Here is a 13,530-nt window from a genome sequence, read left to right on the forward strand (position 1 = left end):
CCCTCATGTGAGAGAAATGAGTTATCATGTGACGGACAGTTGTGCCATCTAGCGGAGAATATATACGTCACGGGACCCGGGGAACCCGGCTAGTAAGGCTATGACTCGGGAAGGACCTTTGTTTCTTCGATCATTAAGGTAGTACTAAAGATGTGTGGTCCCGGTGCGCGCAATCTCGTACTCGTGCATCCGCGCTAGCTAGTCGTGACTAGTCGATCCTTACTTTGTGCTTTTGTGTTTTATTTACTTTGTTTTAAAAAAATTATTTTGTATTTTATTTACATTGCTAGGTAGTCATAGGATCGACTAGTCACGACTAGCTAGCGTGGATGTGCGAGTATGCGAATGCGCGCACCGTGACCCCTCTTCTTAAGTAGCACCGATCATTAATTCATGCAGAACATAGATATATATTTTCCCAGCAATATCACAGGCAGGGTGTTTAGTTCGGTTATACATACTTATGTTTGAGGCGGCGAGCTGGCAGAAACGTTAGCACACCAGGCAAAATAAGTAGCCGTATTTTGTCTGTCGTTACGTCCTGAGTTCAAATTTCGCCGAGGTCGACTTTGCCTTTCATCCCTTCAGGGTCGATAAATTATGTACCAGTTACGCACTGGGATCGATGTAATCGACTTAATCCCTTTGTCTGTCCTTGTTCGTCCCCTCTGTGTTTATCCCCTTGTGGGTAATAAACAAATAGGTATTTCGTCTGCCGTTACGTTCTGAGTTCAAATTCCGCCGAGGTCGACTTTGCCTTTTATCGTTTCGGGATCGATTAAATAAGTACCAGTTACGCACTGGGCCGATGTAATCAGCTTAATCCCTTTCACTGTTCTTTTTTGTCCCCTCTATGATTAGCCCCTTGTGGGTAGTAAAGTAGTATATACATACATATATTTTGACAAAATTAAAAAGAATTATTATTAGGCATCACACATGACTTCTAAGCTTGGAATATCGCTGGTGAGTTTCCTCTAAATTTCCTCTTTATACTATTTATACTATTTCCGAGCGCTGAAATTATAACTTTTGTTTTGCGGATGCATGTAGGTTTCTACTGAAGAAGATTCTCCCAATTCTAATGACAGAACTGGCATCAATTCGTTCTGAGACTTTTGCCTTTCTATTAATTTCCGTTTCGGAGACTCATTTTCTTTTTGTGCCTTATAATTCAACACACTCACCGGTAAAATTTCCAATGTTTTTAATTTTTAATTTCCTAAAATTTTCGGTGCGTCTTGCAGCCTTTTCAATAGTCTTTCCCACAAATTTAAATAGAGGAGTAGTTTTATGAAAGAATGTATTCGTCTCTCCTGTAACGTCGTACCTAAACGACCTGCCATAGTAGTCAGCCGAGAGAGGCCGCTGCCACTCCTATTAAAAGCAGCAAAGAAACTACAAACAATAAAACACAATACTGTAAGCAAGTGTGAGGAAGACGACGACGAGGATGACGACGCCTGCAACAAGGACAACACTAATACCAGTGTGAACTGCAACGGCTCCTACAATAACAAGAACTAAAGCACAACAATACAGTGTACTCAGCAGCAGCAATAATGCTATCCGTTATGACGTCAACAGGTTTAGCAGCAGCAGAAATGTTAGCACACCGGGCGAAATGCGTTGCCGTATTTCGTCTGCCGCTACGTTCTGAGTTCAAATTCCGCTGAGGTCGACTTTGCCTTTCATCCTTTCGGGATCGATTAAATAAGTACCAGTTACGTACTGGGGTCGATATAACCGACTTAATCCGTTTGTCTGTCCTTGTTTGTCCCCTCTGTGTTTAGCCCCTTGTGGGTAGTAAAGAAATAGGTATTCCGTCTGCCGTTACGTTCTGAGTTCAAATTCCGCCGAGGTCCACTTTACCTTTCATCCTTTCGGGGTCGATTAAATAAGTACCAGTTACGCAATGGGGTCGATATAGTCGACTTAATCTGTTTGTCTGTCCCCTCTGTGTTTAGCCCCTCGTGGGTAGTAAAGAAATAGGTATTTCGTCAGCCGTTACGTTCTGAGTACAAATTCCGCCGAGGTCCACTTTGCCTTTCATCCATTCGGGGTCGATAAATTAAATACAAGTTACGCACTGTGGTCGATATAACCGATTAATCCATTTATCTGTCCTTGTTTGTCCCCTCTGTGTTTAGCCCCTTGTGGGTAGTAAAGAAATAGGCATTTCGTCTGCCGTTACGTTATGAGTTCAAATTCCACCGACGTCGACTTTACCTTTCATCCTTTCGGGTTCGATAAAATAAGTACCAGTTACGCACTGGGGTCGATGTAATCGACTTAATCCGTTTGTCTGTCCTTGTTTGTCCCCTCTATGTTTAGCCCCTTCTGGGTAGTAAAGAAATAGGTATTTCGTCTGCCGCTACGTACTGAGTTCAAATTCCGCCGAGGTCGACTTTGCCTTTCATCCTTTCGGAGTCGATAAATTAAGTACCAGTTACGCACTGGTATCGATATAACCGACTTAATCAGTTTGTCTGTCCTTGTTTGTCCTCTCTGTGTTTAGTCCCTTGTGGGTAGTAATGAAATAGGTATTTCGTCTGCTGCTACGTTCTGAGTTCAAATTCCGCCAAGGTCGACTTTGCCTTTCATCCTTTCGGAGTCGATAAATTACGTACCAGTTACGCACTGGGTCGATGTAATCGACCTAATCCGTTTGTCTGTCCTTGTTTGTCCCCTCTGTGTTTAGCCCCTTGTGGGTAATAAAGAAATAGGTTTATTTCTTTATCTCTGGCCACAATTTTTCGATCATTTTTTCCTTTCCACTTGAAAAGGAAGCTTTGGCTGGAGAAGAGATGTCTGTCGGAGTGTACGTTCCAAAAGAGATGGAAGCATGTTGCACGAGTGTTGTGCGTGCAAGGAACCGTGTGAATAGACGGGGGGAGGGGAAGAAGAAAATGGTATCAGCGGGAGATCGGGGCTTGTGGGGTCGGAGCGTGGCCTGATCATCGCTTCATTTGTATTGTCTTTGTATTATTATTTCTATTCGATTTTTTATATATTGTATTTAAATTTTTAAAGTCACATTATATGTAAAATCATATTGCTTCACTGATCCTTTCAGTTGTTCAGTCCATTTCTATGTTTGGCCCCCGGTGGGTAGTAAAGAAATAGGTATTTCGTCTGTCTTTACGTTCTGTGTTCAAATTCCGCCGAGATCGACTTCGATTTTCATGCTTTCAGGGCCGATAAATTAAGTACCTATTTTTTTACTAACCACAAGGGGCTAAACACAGAGGGGACAAACAAAGACAGACAAACGGATTAAGTCGGTTATATCGACCCCAGTGCGTAACTGGTACTTATTTAATCGACCCCGAAAGGATGAAAGGCAAAGTCGACCTCGGCGGAATTTGAACTCAGAACGTAGCAGCAGACAAAATACGGCTACGCATTTCGCCCGGCGTGCTACGTTTCTGCCAGCTCGCCGTCGATAAATTAAGTACCAGTTGCGTACTGGTATTGGTCTAATCGAATGGGCCCCTCCTCCAAAATTTCGGGTTTTGCCCAGCAAAATAATCTGCGAGTTTTCATCACATAATAATAATTATTTCTACAATAGGCAGAAAGCCTGAAATTTTAGGGTAGGGGGTTTGTCAATTACATCGACCCCAGTGTTTTACTGGTACTTGTCTAATCGACCCCGAAAGGCCGAAAAGCATAGCCAGACTCGGCCGAATTTGATCTCAGAACGTTGCGGCTGTTTTCGACACATAATAATAAAAACAATAATAGGACGTCCAATAATAATGATGATACATGTGTGTGTGTGTGTATGTATGCATGTGTGTGTGAGTTTGTGTGTGTGCTTGTTTGTGTGTGCGTGTGTGCTTGTGTGTGTGTGGATGGATACGTATTAATATATGTGTGTGAACGTGTGTGCTTGTGTATGTGTATGTGTGTGTGTGTGTGTGTGTGTGTGGATGGATGGATGGATGAATAGATGGATACGTATTAATATATATGTGTGTACGTGCGTGCTTGTGTGTGTGTGTGTGTTTGTGTGTGTGTTGATGGACGGATACGTATTAATATATATGTGTGTGTGTGCATGTGTGTAGATTGATGAATGAGATGGATATCTATTAATATATATGTGTGTGCGTGTTTGCTTGTGTTTGTGCGTGTGTGCTTTTGCGTGTGAGTGTGTGCTTGTGTGTGTGTGTGTGGATGGATGGATGAATGGATGAATATGTATTAATATATGTGTATACGTGTGTGCGTGTGTGCTTATGTGTGTGTGTGTGCGTACGTGCGTGTGTGAGTGTGTGTGTATGGATGGATGGATGAATGGATGGATACGTATTAATATATATATGTGTATACGTGTGTGTGTGTGCGTGTGTAGTCCAAAGATGAGATTTAGAGATATTTGGCGTAGAAAACACTAAATAGTGCTCAAAAGATTCAAGAGTCCAATGTCTTTCCAGGGGATCATTCACAAAAGAATAAAGAATTACTGTAAGGAGGATCGAGTTGAGTGGATATAGAGTTAATTATGCAGATAAACAAATTAAACACATCAAATATATAAATACACGAAATATAATAGTTTGAGTAAAATACTCAATATGTATACATATATACGTGCAAAACGTAAGAATACAAAATGAGGAGACTTTCAGATCAGGGATTTTTTAGGTATAATAATATTAATAATAATAATAATAATAATAATAATAATAATAATGATGATGATGATGAAAAGATAATAATAATAATAATAATAATATAATAATAATAATAATTATAATAATAATAATAATAATAATAATAATATATTATAATAATAATAATAATAATAAAATAATAATAATAATAATAATAATAATAATTACCCTCCCCTGATGCAGTACCAGACAGTGGCTTCTGATCTTAAATGATTGGAAGTGTTATCATGTACATTGTTTTGTCTTGGTATAAAAGATGGGCTACAGCAAATATTCTGCTCAATACCACAGATTTGCTTTTCAGTTGTTTGACCATAACCAGTTGAGCAAGTTCCCTTGGTGGATGACGATATGTGCATCTCTGATCACGAGCAGAAATAGTGGGGGAACATCATAACTTTGTGTTGAAAGGGATTCTTTGGGGTTTGGATAATTCCCCTTTGGAAACATGGGTGTTTCGTTCAACATCCTTAAACAACCCTTATTCAGTGACCTTTTGAGCGGGATGGGTTACTCGACTAGAAGAAAATTCTAACTGGGCCCCCACCTGCAAGGTCATGTGCTGTTTATTTTTTTATGAGATCACCATGGCGCGCACATACGGTTGTGATGCATGTGCCTGGTGTACCCTTATCAGACGTGTAGTCATGATGGGTATATTGGGCTTCGTATATTTTACCCCAGTGACACTTTGATGGCATGCACTGCTCTCTCACTCAATAATAATAATAATAATAATAATAATAATAATAATAATAATAATAATAGAGCATCATAGCCATGTGTTGAGAAGGATTCTTTGGGGTTTGAATAATTCACCTCTGGAAACATGGGTGTTTCATTCAACATCCTTAAACAGGGACCTTTTGAGCGGGATGGGTTACTCGACCACAAGAAAATTCTAACTGGGCCCCACCTGCAAGGTCATGTGTTGTTTATCATGATATGAGATCACCATGTCGCTCACATATGGTTGTGATGCATGTGCCTGGTGTACCCTTATCAGACGGGTAGTCATGATGGGTATACTGGGCTTCGTATATTTAACCCCAGTGTCACTTTGATAGCATGCACTGCTCTCTCATTCAATAATAATAATAATAATAATAATAATAATAATAATCTTTTCTACTGGAAAAAAAAGGCCTCAAATTTTGGGGAAGAGATTAAGTCAATTATGTATGTAACAGTATGAAACAGGTACTTATATAATTGACATCGAAAAGATGAAAGGCGAAGTCGACCTCAGCGGAATTTGAACTCATAATGTACAAACGATTCTGCTACTTTAGTTATAATAATGATGATTATGATGATGATGATGATGATGATAATAATAATAATAATAATAATAATAATAATAATAATAATAATAATAATAATCATTTCTACAATAGGCACAAGACCTGAATTTTGGGGAAAAGGGGACTAGTCGATTACATCTGGTACTTAATTTATCGACCCCGAAAGGATGAAAGGCAAAGTCGACCTTGGCGGAATAATAATAATAATAATAATAATAATAATAATAATAATAATAATAATAATAATAATAATGATAATAATAATAATAATAATAATAATAATAATAATAATAATGATAATAGTAATAATAATAATAATAATAATAATAATAATAATGATGATGACGATGATGATGATGATGATGATGATAATAAAAATATTAATAATAATAATAATAATAATAATAATAAAAAAAATAATAATAATGATGATAATAATAATAATATTAATAATAATAATGATACATTTATATATCAATATGTCAGTTGTAATCGAAGCTACCTGTTTCCGTTGCTACATCAAAATTTACGAGATGACAGGAATAGAGAGAGAAAAACAAATTTAGTGACTTACCTGATATGATAGGCTGGGTTCAACTGATGATATATTTTATATTTACTGTGAAATGTGTGCCTTCGTTTCTTTTATCAAAATGAAGTTAAAATAATGTATTATATATTAAATATTAACCTGCGTCAACTAGGATTTAACTTTACTAACCAATCAAACCTACGAACCTTTATTGTGAATTGTATATATTTTTAACTGCTTTCCTCAATCGATTTCCCACCAACCAGACACCTTTTGACGCTACATACTTATTTTCTTCTATTCATATATGTGTGTGTGTATGTGCGTACGTATGGGTGTGTATGTAAGCATGTACGTATGCATGTGTATATGTATGTGTGTATCTCTATGTGTGTGTATGTATATATATTATATATATATATATATGTATGAAAAGAAGTCTTCTTATATTGAATTTATATATATATATATATATATATATATATATGTATATGTATATATATACATGTATGCATGTATGCAAGAAGTGTTCTTTTATTGTATTTACCTCGATAACAACGACTTGTTTTGTGTTAAATCAAGTGTGAAGCACATCGACAATTTCAACGGCTGATTTACGTACATGTGACACACCTGTTCTGACTTTGAACCTGGCATTTGTTTGAGACTCTCAGTTCACTAGGTCACAAAAACATATGCATATGTGCCCACATGCCCACGCGCATGTACACATGCACGTGAGCGCGCGTACACGCACACATACACACACACACACAGGCATGCATACACACATATTTCACCTGTGTCATCTGTTTCTTTACTGCCCACAAGGGGCTAAACACAGAAGGGACAAAAGGATTAAGTCGATTACATCGACCCCATTGCGTAAGTGGTACTTGATTTATCGACCCCGAAAGGATGAAAGGCAAAGTCGACCTCGGCGGAATTTGAACTCACAGCGTAACGACAGACGAAATACGTCTACGCATTTCGCCCGGCGTGCTAACGGTTGTGCCAGCTCGCCGCCCTGCAAAGTCGACCTCGGCGGAATTTGAACTCAGAACATAACGCCAGACAAAATACGGCTACGCACTTCGCCCGGCGTGCTAACGTTTCTGCCAGCTCGCCGCCTTATTTCTCCTGTGTCATTGTGATTCGGTGAATGTTTTGACACGAACTCAGTATACAGGGGAGAAAAGTAGAAATAATGTGTCCCCTTTTATTGGATAGAAAATATACAGCCTTCTACTTGTGATGAAAGGTATCTATTAAGGGCTGCGAGCTGGCAGAAACGTTAACATGCCGAGCGAAATGCTGAGCGGTATTTCGTCTGCAGCTACGTTCTGAGTTCAAATTCCCCCGAGGTCAACTTTGCCTTTCATCCTTTCGGGATCGATAAATTAAGTACCAGTTACGCACTGGGGTCGATGTAATCGACTTAATCCCTTTGTCTGTCCTTGTTTGTTCCCTCTATGTTTAGCCCCTTGTGGGTAGTAAAGAAAAAGGTACTTCGTCTGCGGCTACGTTCAGAGTTCAAATTCCCCCGAGGTCGACTTTGCCGTTCAACCTTTCGGGATCGATAAATTAATTACCAGTTACGCACTGGGGTCGATATAAACGACTTAATCCGTTTGTCTGTCATTTTTTAGTTCCCTCTGTGTTTAGCCCCTTGTGGGTAGTAAAGAAATAGAAATAGGTATTTCATCTGTCGTTACGTTCTGTGTTCAAATTCCGCCGAGGTCGGTTTTGCCTTTCATGCTTTCAGGGCTGATAAATTAAGTACCAGTTGCGTACTGGGGTCGGTCTAATCGAATGGGCCCCTCCCCCAAAATGTCGGGTTTTGCCCAGCAAAATAATCTGAGAGTTTTCATCACATAATAATAATTCTTTCTACAATAGGCACAATGCCTGACATTTTAGGGTAGGGGGTTTGTCAATTACATCGACCCCAGTGTTTTACTGGTACTTGTCTAATTGACCCCGAAAGGACGAAAAGCAAAGTCAGACTCAGCCGAATTTGAACTCAGAACGTTGCGGCTGTTTTCGACACATAATAATAAAAACAATAATAGGACGTCCAATAATAATGATGATACATGTGTGTGTGTGTATGCATGTGTGTGTATGCATGTGTGTGTGAGTTTGTGTGTGTGTGTGTGCGTGTGTGTGTGGATGGATATGTATTAATATATGTGTGTGAATGTATGTGCTTGTGTGTGTATGTATGTGTGTGTGTAGGTGTGTGTGTGGACGGATGAATCAATGGATACGTATTAATATATATGTGTGTGTGTGTGCGTGTGTGTGTTTGCGTATGTGTGTGCGTGTGTGTGTGCTTGTGTGTGTGTGTGTGTATTCGTGTGTGTGTGTGTTTGTGTGTGGATGGATGGATGAATGGATGGACATATATTAAAATATGTGTGTGCGTGTGTGTATGTGTGTGTGGATGGATACGTATTAATATATGTGTGAGAACGTGTGTGCTTGCGTGTCTGTGTGTGTGTAAGTATGTGTGTGTGTGTGTGTGTGGATGGACGGATACGTATTAATATATATATGTGCGTGTGTGTGTGTGTGTGTGCACGTGTGTGGATGGATGGATGAAATGGATATCTATTATTATATATGTGTGTGCTTGTGTGCATGTGTTTGTGCGTGTGTGCTTTTGCGTGTGAGTGTGTGCTTGTGTGTGTGTGGATGGATGGATATGTATTAATGTATGTGTATGCGTATGTGCTTGTGTGTGTGTGCGTACGTGCGTGTGTATTTGTGTGTGTGTTGATGGATTAATGGATGGATACGTATTAATATATATGTGTATACATGTGTGCTTGTGTGTGTGCGTGTGTGCGTACGTGCGTGTGTATTTGTGTGTGTGTGTGGATGAATGGATGAATGGATGGATACGTATTAATATATATGTGTATACGTGTGTGTGTGTGCGTGTGTAGGCCAAAGATGTGATTTAGAGATATTTGGCGTAGAAAACACTAAATAGCGCTCAAAAGATTCAAGAGTCCAATGTCTTTCCAGGGGATCATTCACAAAAGAATAAAGAATTACTGTAAGGAGGATCGAGTTGAGTGGATATAGAGTTAATTATGCGGATAAACAAATTAAACACATCAAATATATTAAATACACGAAATATAATAGTTGAGCATGAAATACACAATATGTATACATATATACGTGCAAAACGTAAGAATACAAAATGAGGAGACTTTCAGATCAGGGATTTTTTAGGTATAATGATAATAATAATAATAATAATAATAATGATAATAATAATAATAAATAATAATAATAATGATAATAATAATAATAATATATAATAATGAAATAATAATAATAATAATAATAATGATAATATAATAATAATAATAATAATAATAATAATAATGATAATAATAATAATAATAATATAATGATAATAATAAAATAATAATAATAATAATAATGATAATAATAATAATAATAATAATAATGATAATAATAATAATAATAATAATGATAATAATAATAATAATAATAATAATGATAATAATAATTATAATTATAATAATGATAATAATAATAATAATAATAATAATGATAATGATAATAATAATAATAATAATGATAATAATAATAATAATAATAATAATAATAATAATAACAGCAACGGTATGAGTCAGGGAAGATGGTAAGTCTCTCAAAACCTGCAGCAGGAAGTCTCCTTCGTTAGTATGTCTTTGATTGCGCAAAAGTGTTTAGATCCCTAACAGGACTAAAAGATACACCTCCCTGCTTCGTTGAGCAAACAATGTGGCATATTTCGGAATGAAGTTGCAACCATAACATGTGTGTGTTCGTTATGTGTCATTGTGTGCATGCGTTTCTGTCTGGGTGTGTGTGTGTGTTTTTAGAGGACATGAATTAGGTATTTAACTTCAATAAGCTCACTGCAGATTCTAGTAGTAACAGTGCGTGCAGAGATGAGTGCTTGGGAATAAGCTTATAGTTTCTTCGAAGCTTCTAAAACGAAGTGCTGTTTGTTTTGGAAAGCATTTATATACGTGGAAAAGATTAGCATGGAAAGCGTAAAAATGCATAGGAAATGCATAGGAAATGGAGAATTTGAAGAATAGAAAAGACATCCAGAAATAATCAGATTTAGAGACAGAGAGAGTGTGAGTGTGTGGTGTGTGTGTGTGTGTGAGTGAGTGAGTGAGTGAGTGAGGGATGGAGGGAGGGAGGGAGTGTCTTTGTGAGTGTATATATATATATATATGTGTGTGTGTGTGTGTAAGTGCATAATGAAGCCACATATTAATGAGTGTTCATACATATTTATACAAAATACAAAAAGTATATATGTTAATATTTATTGTACATATCACTGACTTTAAGAATCCAGACAAAAGAAAAAGGAAATGGAAAATGAGAGACTCTAAAATTTAAAAAGAAAAAAATAGAAAGTGAAAGAAATACTATGAAACAAAAGGAATATTGTGTTAAGGTCGCAAATCTATCCACGTGTTTGTGGCCTTACAGTCTCTTGCATGACTGACAATCTGACTAATCATAATGCTAGAAGAAGGCATACACACACACTGGTAATTCTTGTAATACACATTGTACAGTATCATAACGTCAGGGTATGGGAACTCAATCGGATAAAGAATATAGAGCAGGAAGAATTGGCCAAAAGAATGAACTACCAACGAAAACTAATAGACACACGAGACAAAATAATTCAACTGATCATATCATTGCAAACTGTCCCAATCTTGTACAACACACTCGATTAAATATGCCAAACAACACATATACGAATCAGCCTATATTTCCTCATCCTAACACGATCCCTAAAGTAGTAGAGAACTGGTACCTTGCTAACCTCCACGAAAGAGACAGATATATTGGCTAACATCTGCAACTCAGCATCCTCACCCTGCGCTCTAATAAGCTGCTCTCTAGAAAGAAGACCTGAAGAGTCACTACCCATTGAAGAGAAGTCATCAGCCTCTAATTTATAAAACAAAATTATCCAAGTAAGTACCTGACAAATCACGAATGGAATCATTCGGCAAAGAAGACTTGGAAGAAATGTCTTTCGACATCGAACAAGTCACAGCACATGGAGGAAAAAATACCAGGAAAATCATCTTCCTACTGTTCTATATTACCAACTCCCTGGAGAAATAGTGACAATAGGATCAACACCAAATTGGACCCCATAACATCATTTCCGATCAACACCCAGAAATGGGAGAGAGTCAAGAACACCTACACTCACCTCACCAGAAATCATATCTGAAGTTAAATTCAGAAAATGGAGAGGAAGAGAAGAATTGCCGCATTATACCCTGAAACAAAACATCTGAGTTCCCTGACGACTCATCAAGAAAAGACAAAATGTCCTTGGAAATCAGAGACTGGAGAGCTCTAGTATCCCTCAAAATAGTTACGGGACGTGGGAGAGACGTGACACCTAACATGTGAAACAAAGGGCAAAAACTCATTCCGAACTATGGAATCTGAGGGTTTACAAAAAAAACTCTCCGAAAAGAAAGGCTTAGGTGCGACAAATACAAAAGCATTTTGGGGACCTGTGAACTAAACCCCCATACTTTATATAATATATATATATATATATATTATATATATATATATATATATATATATATATATATATATATATATGTATATATGTACTCCGGGTTCAGTCCCACTGCGTGGCACCTTGGGCGAGTGTCTTCGTCTATAGTCTCAGGCACACCAAAGCCTTATGAGTGGATTTGGTAGAAGGAAACTGAAAGAAGCCCGTCGTATATATGTATATATATATATATGTGTGTGTGTGTGTGTTTGTATGTCTGTGTTTGTCCTCTAGCTTTGTTTGACAACCGACGCTGGTGTGTTTATGTCCCCGTTACTTAGCGGTTCGGCAAAAAGAGACTGATAGAATAAGTATTGGGGTTACAAAAGAATAGGTCCCGGGGTCGAGTAGCTCGATTAAAGGCGGTGCTCCACCATGGCCGCAGTCAAATGACTGAAACAAGTAAAATAGTAAAAGAGTATTATATATATATATATATATATATATATCACAATCAAGGAACGGCCATAATAGGCCATTCACCCACTAGAAATAACAGCCAAAGCTTCAACCGCAAAATAACATTAATTCCGTAAACCAGGAGAAAATTAAAAAACATTTACCCTGTAATTTCTTATACGATGCACCGTTCATCTACTGTTTAATGGTAAACTAACCTGATTAAATTAAATCAAGCCAATCTTCCATAGGCCCTTAGATTCGGGCCTATGGAAGATTGGCTTGATTTAATTTAATCAGGTTAGTTTACCATTAAACAGTTGATGAAACGGTGCATCGTATAAGAAATTACAGGGTAAATGTTTTTTAATTTTCTCCTGGTTTACGGAATTAATGTTATTTTGCGGTTGAAGCTTTGGCTGTTATTTCTAGTGGGTGAATGGCCTATTATGGCCGTTCCTTGATTGTGATGTTGAACTTAAAAATGGTCTATGACTATTTAATTTTTTCCCACTAGGCCGCTGGTGGCAAAAAAATTCTACAAAATTTTTTGCCACCCTATATTGATTAATTATATATATATATATATATATATATATATATATATATATATATATTATTTCACAGGTTATTTAAACGATTAGGTACCATAATAAGTACTGTAACAGATTACTAAGGCTCTAAGGTTATATCCGAGACGCAGTTATAGAGCCATTGGAGATTTCCGAGGCAGCGGATATATAATTGGTAAACAGGACGTCAAACATCTCAAGTCATATACAATATTATATCATATTATATTATATATATATATATATTTATATATATCATGTATGTATAAATGTATTTGTGCACGTGTATATTCATTTACTTTTTCAGTCATTTATACAGAATTTATTGTTTGCCAGACTAGTATTCATTCTATCACTTTCCCTTGTCAACCCTCTCCATTACAGGGACGTAAACACA

The 13,530-nt window shown here is 37.1% G+C and overlaps 3 protein-coding genes across 9 annotated transcripts in view; 2 read left to right on the forward strand and 1 right to left on the reverse strand.

Moving 5' to 3' along the window:
* The window catches only part of LOC115225268 (adhesion G-protein coupled receptor G6-like), a 1,160,637-nt gene that overhangs the window by 1,051,779 nt on the left and 95,328 nt on the right, over window positions 1-13,530 (forward strand). The gene's annotated exons all lie outside the window — the stretch shown is intronic.
* Window positions 1-13,530, forward strand: part of LOC115225305 (slit homolog 1 protein) — a 514,782-nt gene that overhangs the window by 419,193 nt on the left and 82,059 nt on the right. The gene's annotated exons all lie outside the window — the stretch shown is intronic.
* LOC115225271 (leucine-rich repeat-containing protein 15-like) overlaps window positions 1-13,530 on the reverse strand; it is a 233,029-nt gene that overhangs the window by 218,462 nt on the left and 1,037 nt on the right. The gene's annotated exons all lie outside the window — the stretch shown is intronic.

The sequence above is a fragment of the Octopus sinensis genome, linkage group LG27, assembly GCF_006345805.1.
Source record: "Octopus sinensis linkage group LG27, ASM634580v1, whole genome shotgun sequence".
In the NCBI taxonomy this organism is placed as follows: Eukaryota; Metazoa; Mollusca; class Cephalopoda; order Octopoda; family Octopodidae; genus Octopus; species Octopus sinensis.